Source organism: Muntiacus reevesi, chromosome 1 (assembly GCF_963930625.1).
Source record: "Muntiacus reevesi chromosome 1, mMunRee1.1, whole genome shotgun sequence".
Taxonomy (NCBI): domain Eukaryota; kingdom Metazoa; phylum Chordata; class Mammalia; order Artiodactyla; family Cervidae; genus Muntiacus; species Muntiacus reevesi.
This window is the reverse complement of record NC_089249.1, coordinates 251,924,060-251,930,982: the sequence shown is the minus strand read 5'-3', so window position 1 is coordinate 251,930,982 and position 6,923 is coordinate 251,924,060.

Genomic DNA, 6,923 nt, shown 5'->3' with positions numbered 1-6,923 from the left:
TCTCTAATTATTAAATACTGTATTTTCAAATCCAGAATCTTCCTTCAGATGAAGAAAAATGCCCCATTTTTGGCAGAATGTCATCTGACTAGGGACAGTCTACTGTAACCTGTATAATCCTCCCTTCTCTAATCTGTTCAGTGGAAAAGATTCCTCCCATCTAACACAAAAATTGTAAGGAGGACGTGAAATGATGTACGTGTAGATGCTTTATACACTATAAATGACTGAATAATTGCCTATGACTGTATTGGTGGAAGGGCTCCCAGGTAGCACTAGTGGTAAAGAACCTGCCTGCCAGTGCAGGAGTTGTAAGAGACATGGGTTCAATCCCTGGGTTGGGAAGATCCCCTGGAGGAGGGCATGGCAACGCACTCCAGTATCCTTGCCTGGAGAATCCCATGGACAGAGGAGCCTGGAGGCTACAGTCCATGGGGTCGCAACGAGTGGGACATGACTGAACTGACTTAGCATGCACACACATATTGGTGGGAACTCAACAAGAAATAAATAAACATGTAACTCTGAATCTTTTAACTTGTTCTTAGTAAGCTAAAGTGTAACATGGTGTTGACATGAATCTTTAATTTTCTACTCCTTAAGTAGAAAAATATACTGAAGAGTTACTAGGGCATATCCTGTTTAGTGTTTCCTGGTTTTTAATTGGGTTTATTTGCAGTTAGATGGATGACTCTCAGTTCCTAGAGATTAATTCCTTAGAGTTTACAAGCAAACATTATCCAGACATCCTTTCTGGGCCTCCTCTTCACTGTTATTGTAGCCGTTTGATGTTTCCATCTCTGCATTTTTCCTAGGATACTGAAGCAATCTCTCTATATGTCAGATGCTTCAACTAAACTGAGAACTCCTTGAAGCAAGGGTCTATATGTTTTATTAATCTTTCAATGCCAAGAAACTCAATGATTGGCACATTGCTAGTACTAAATGAATGCTTGTTGAATTAAAAGTAGGCTATCCTTTTCTCTGTCCTTATAGTTATCCTAAAATGCTTATTGTTCTTTACTTTTGAAAAACTGGGTTTTCTGACATATTGATAGAAACCTTCATTATTAGGTAGAACTTCTAGATCTATATTTGAACCAAGTAGGAACCATAGATGTCATATCTATTAGTAATGATTCAAAGTACTTATGATTGCAAAAGTAGTGTGTGCTTGATGGAAATTTTAAATAATTTTAAAATAATTAGTAAGTAGAGTGTAAAACTATTAACTATTCTCTATTTACCTTTTCCCAAGTCCATCTTTTTTTCTCAGATAGAATCCTATTATCTGTTTGATTATATCTTTCCTCATACTTTTCTTTGCAGTTGGAATTATGTATGTGCATACATGTGCACAAATGCACCCTATCAACAAAAATAATATTTACATAAATAATAGCATACTGTGGAGATTGTTCTGGAATTTGCTTTTTTAAAGTCTTTACAATTAACAGTATATCCAGGATGATTTTTCAAAGTAGCATATAAAACTAATTTCATGATTAAAATGATTGTATTGTGTCCATGACATAGTATAATCATAATTGCTGTATACATCTCCTTATTGATGGAATTTTTGTTTGTTTTTAATTGCAAAAAGTATGCAATTATATTTTTGAACACATATCTTCAAACATGTCAGAATTTTGCAGCATGGATTCATAGAAGTGGAATTACTGAGTGGAAAGATGTGCACACAAAACAGATATCAAATTACCCTCTGAAAAGACTGAACCAATATATAATGCTATCTGTGTGAGAGTATTTATCTCTATCCATTGGTAACAATGGATATTTATTATTTATTTTTAGTCTTTACAACCAAAAACGTGTGAAAACGGTCTCTCATTTTCATTTTATTTGTATTTTCCTAACTACCAGTAAATTTTCTTGTAGGATGAAGAGTCTTCTCACTTTCATATAACAATAAACCTATATGCTCTGGTCCTCCTAATGAATTTTATTGAGAAAAAGTTGAAGTACAATATTGTGTAAGTTACAGGTATACACTATGGTGATTCAGAATTTTTAAAGGTTATACTCTACTTAGAATTGTAAAACATTGTTCCCTCTATTCAGATTTGAATCAATGTTTAAAAATTCAGGCATTATAAAATTGCATTATTTTTTAAGTAAGGATTGTAAGAATAGTGATTCTCTAGTCACTTACATCTTTGAATTTCTGACTCAGTAACCTACTGAAAATATAAAAGATATGCTCGAGTATTTCCTCCATTCTCATCTTCTAAACATTCTCTTACAAGACTCTGGTTGACTATTATCGTATGGTGCATTTAAAGCAAGGTGGTTCTTTCTACTAGATGATTTTGAGAATTGGATGTAGTTGTAGGAAAAATTAATAACCAAGATCATTTATTGAGCCCCTACTAAGTTGTGAGCCCATTATGGGGCTTCCCTGGTGGCTCAGATGGTAAAGAATCTGCCTGCAGTGTGGGAGACCTGGGTTCAATCCCTGGGTTGGGAAGAACCCCTGGAGGAGTGCATGGCAACCCTCTCCAGTATTCTTGCCTGGAGAATCCCCATGGACTGTAATCCCCATGGACAGAGGTGTCTGGTGGGCTACAGTCCATGGGGTCACATAGAGTCAGACACGGCTGAATGACTAAGCGCAGCACAGCAAGCATTATTACATTTAGTTTACCAAAGTCTCACCGTTAGTAAGTGTTTAACTCCAGAGCTGTGATGATTCTGTGGTTTCTTTATAATCTCTCATCCTAGTTGGTTTAGATCTAATTCATAACCCATAGACATTCCCTGATGGTTAAGTCTGAAGACAGAGAGTAGGGAGTTATACATCTTGTCAAGAAAGCGTGACCAAATCATAGTCCAACCCTGTAAGTACCAGCTTTTGTCTACTAGTGTTCTATGAGAAAACTAAGGCATGGTAGAAGATCCTGAATATTCATTAGAAGGACTGATGCTGAAGCTGAAACTCCAATACTTTGGCCACCTCATGTGATGAACTGACTCATTGGAAAAGACTCTGATGCTGGGGAAGATGGAAGGCAGGAGGAGAAGGGGATGACAGGGGATGAGATGGTTGGATGGCATCACCGACTCAATGGACATGAATCTGAGTAAACACCAGGAGTTGGTGATGGACAGGGAGGCCTGGCATGCTGCAGTCCATGGGGTTACAGAATTGGACACGACTCACCAACTGAACTGAACTGAAGGCATGTAGAAAATGATTGAGCTACTCGTTCCTGAGTTCTCCTAAGGATAGTATACTACTACCATTCTAGGTGCGTAGGAGATAAATTGATTTACTATATATAATGGATGTCTTGGACCATCAGGACTTAATGATCTCATGAAATACTGATTAAGAAAGGCCGATAGACTGCTATCTTTCCATGAGTCTCTGTCTTTTGTGCAGTGTTCATTGTTTAAACTTTAAAAACAGATATGCATAAAAAATGACTCAGTGCCCATAAGATAACACTTCTGTAGACTCTTTGATACCTAGCTTTCACTCAGGAAATGAGTCTGTTTTGGAATAAACTTGTTCTTCTGCAAATTACTTGAGTGTTGATAATTTAAGTTGGAAAATATGTTAAGAATGTTTTACTTTACATTCAATATCTCCCTACCCTCCAATCAGAATGTAGGATCTTTAAGAAATTCCACTGGAATCATAATCATGGCATATTCTCCTGCAATTTTTTGTCAAAGTGTTATCACTCACAGTTTATTTTTCCCCTGCTTATAATTCCTCTCCTTAGTAGATTAAGTTTGAATGATTAAGTTTCAATGATTAATGATTGAAGTTATCATAAGATTATATAGGTTCTGGTATTGGTTTTGCTCTATGTGCTTGTATAGCACGCTCTAATATCAGGAGGGGTAAGTAAGCTTTTTCAGAAAAACCAGATAGTAAATAGTTTTGGCTTTATAGGCCATAAAGTTTCTCTCATAATTATTTAACTCTGCCTTTGCAAAGTAAAAGTAGTCATAGGTGGTATGTGATGATTGGATATACTGTGTTCTAATAAGACTTTATTTGCAGAAACAGATAGTAGACTGGTTGTTCTTTGGGCAATAGTTTGCTCACCCCTTCCTTGGTAGAGCAGGCATTAAGATATGGATAATTCTCAGTGTAATGCATTTTTCTACAGCCTTAATTGTTCCATAATGCATAAACTGAATTGCAGGAGTCAGGTAACTCCTAAGATCAAACACTCGGATTTAATTATGAAAATGTCCTCTTGTTTGTCTTTCTGAATGAATCTTCTCAGTCAGGCTTTGTCATAGTTTATATATGCCATTTAAAAAAATCATCTCTCCATCACTCTAGAGAAGCTTAGAGAGATTAAGGAAATTTTCCCAGTGTTTACAGCTGGTTAATGACAAAGTCTAGACTTCTACTCAAGTCAATTGACCTCAGAGGTCTTTGCACTGAAACATTATTTATCCTAAGTATCCAGAAAGATCAAAATAAACACAAATACCTTAATGTCTTCTTATTGATGGCTAACTTCAAGACTCAAGAAAGCAGTAATAACATCAGCATCTAAAACCAGACAAATGAAAAACGAGCCTGTAATTTGATATAGTGGAGGAAAAAAGTAAATCATCTTATGAATATATGGACAGGATATAATCTAGAAAAGCAGTCAGTGAACAGAGAGGTTTGCTCCTCTTCACTTGTGCTAAGAATAGACAGGAAGTCTTTATGAAAGATTTCCCACAGACGTGTACTCCATCCTTCTGGCTATTTGTAGTATTGATGCAGTTTTGAGCTCTGTACCTTTAACACACAGAACAGCACATCAAGAGGGCTTCTTTTATTTCACAAGTAGCTTTATTTTGAAAGTTTAGTCTGTGGTCACAGCCCATTCCGTCTTAAAGTGAATGTGACTAAGGATTTCTCTATTAAAACTTCTCATTGCCTTCCATTCAAATGGGTGTATCTTTCCTTTTCTCCTTTGCCTTTCACTTCTATTCTATTCACAGCTATTTGTAAGGCCTCCTCAGACAACCATTTTGCCTTTCTGCATTTCTTTTTCTTGGCGATGATCTTGATCCCTGCCTCCTGTACAATGTCATGAACCTCTGTCCATAGTTCTTCAGGCACTCTGTCTATCAGATCTAATCCATTGAATCTATTTGTCACTTCCACTGGATAGTCATAAGGGATTTGATTTAGGTCATACTTGAAAGGTCTAGTGGTTTTCCCTATTTTCTTCAATTTAAATCTGAATTTGGCAAAAAGGACTTCATGGTCTGTGCCACAGTCAATTCCCAGCCTTATTTTTGCTGACTGTATAGAGCTTCTCCATCTTTGGCTGCAATGACTATAATCAATCTGATTTCGGTATTGATCATCTGATTATGTCCATGTGTAGAGACTTCTCTTGTGTTGTTGGAAGAGGGTGTTTGCTATGACCAGTATATTCTCTTGGCAAAATTCTATTAGCCTTTGCCCTGCTTTGTTCTGTACTCCAAGGCCAAATTTGCCTGTTACTCCAGGTGTTTCCTGACTTCCTACTTTTGCATTCCAGTCTCCTGTAATGAAAATGACATCTTTTTTTGGGTGCTAGTTCTAGAAGGTCTTGTAGGTCTTCATAGAACTATTCAATCTCAGCTTCTTCAGCGTTACTGGTCGGGGCATAGACTTGGATTACCGTGATATTGAATGGTTTGCCTTGGAAACGAACAGAGATCATTCTGTCTTTTTTGACATTGCACCCAGATACTGCATTTCTCTTTTGTTGACTATGATGGCTACTCTATTTCTTCTAAGGGATTCTTGCCCACAGTAGTAGATATAATGGTCATCTGAGTTAAATTCATCCATTCCGGTCCATTTTAGGTCGCTGATTCCTAAAATTGTTGATGTTCACTCTTGCCATCTCCTGTTTGACCACTTCCAGTTTGCCTTGATTCATGGACCTATCATTCCAGGTTCCTATGCAATATTGCTCTTTATAGCATCGGACCTTGCTTCTATCACCAGTAACATCCAGAACTGGGTATTGTTTTTGCTTTGGCTCTCTGTAGTTATTTCTCCACTGATCTCCAGTAGCATATTGGACACCTACTGACCTTGGGAGTTCATCTTTCAGTGTCCTACCTTTTTGCCTTTTCATACTGTTCATGGGGTTCTCAAGGCAAGGATACTGAAGTGGTTTGCCTTTCCCTTCTCCAGTGGGCCACATTTTGTCAGAACTCTCCACCATGACCCATCTGTCTTGGGTGGCCCTACATGGCATGGCTAGTAGTTTCAAAGAATAGCAAGAAGTGTTGAGAAAGACTTCCTTAGTGGTCAGTGCAAAGAAATAGAGGAAAACGATAGAATGGGAAAGTCTAGAGATCTCTTCAAGAAAATTAGAGATACCAAGGGAACATTTCATGCAAAGATGGGCACAGTAAAGGACAGAAATTGTATGGACCTAACAGAAACAGAAGATATTAAGAAGAAGTGGCAGGAATACACAGAAGAACTATACAAAAAAGATCTTCATGACTCAGATAATCACAATGGTGTGATCACCAGCCTGGAGCCAGACATCCTAGAATGTGAAGTCAAGTGGGCCTTAGGAAGCATCATTATGAACAAAGCTAGTGGAGGTGATGGAATTCCAGTTGAGCTATTTCAAATCCTAAAAGATGATTCTGTGAAACTGCTACACTCAATATGCCAGCAAATTTGGAAAACACAGCAGTGGCCACAGGACTGGAAAAGGTCAGTTTTCATTCCAACCCCAAAGAAAGGCAATGCCAAAGAATGCACAAAGTACCACACAATTGCTTTCATCCTACACGCTAGTAAAGTAATGCTCAAACTTCTCCAAGCTAGGCTTCAATAGTATGTGAACCATGAACTTCCAGATGTTCAATATGGATTTAGAAAAGGCAGAGGAACCAGAGATCAAGTTGCCAACATCTGTTGGATT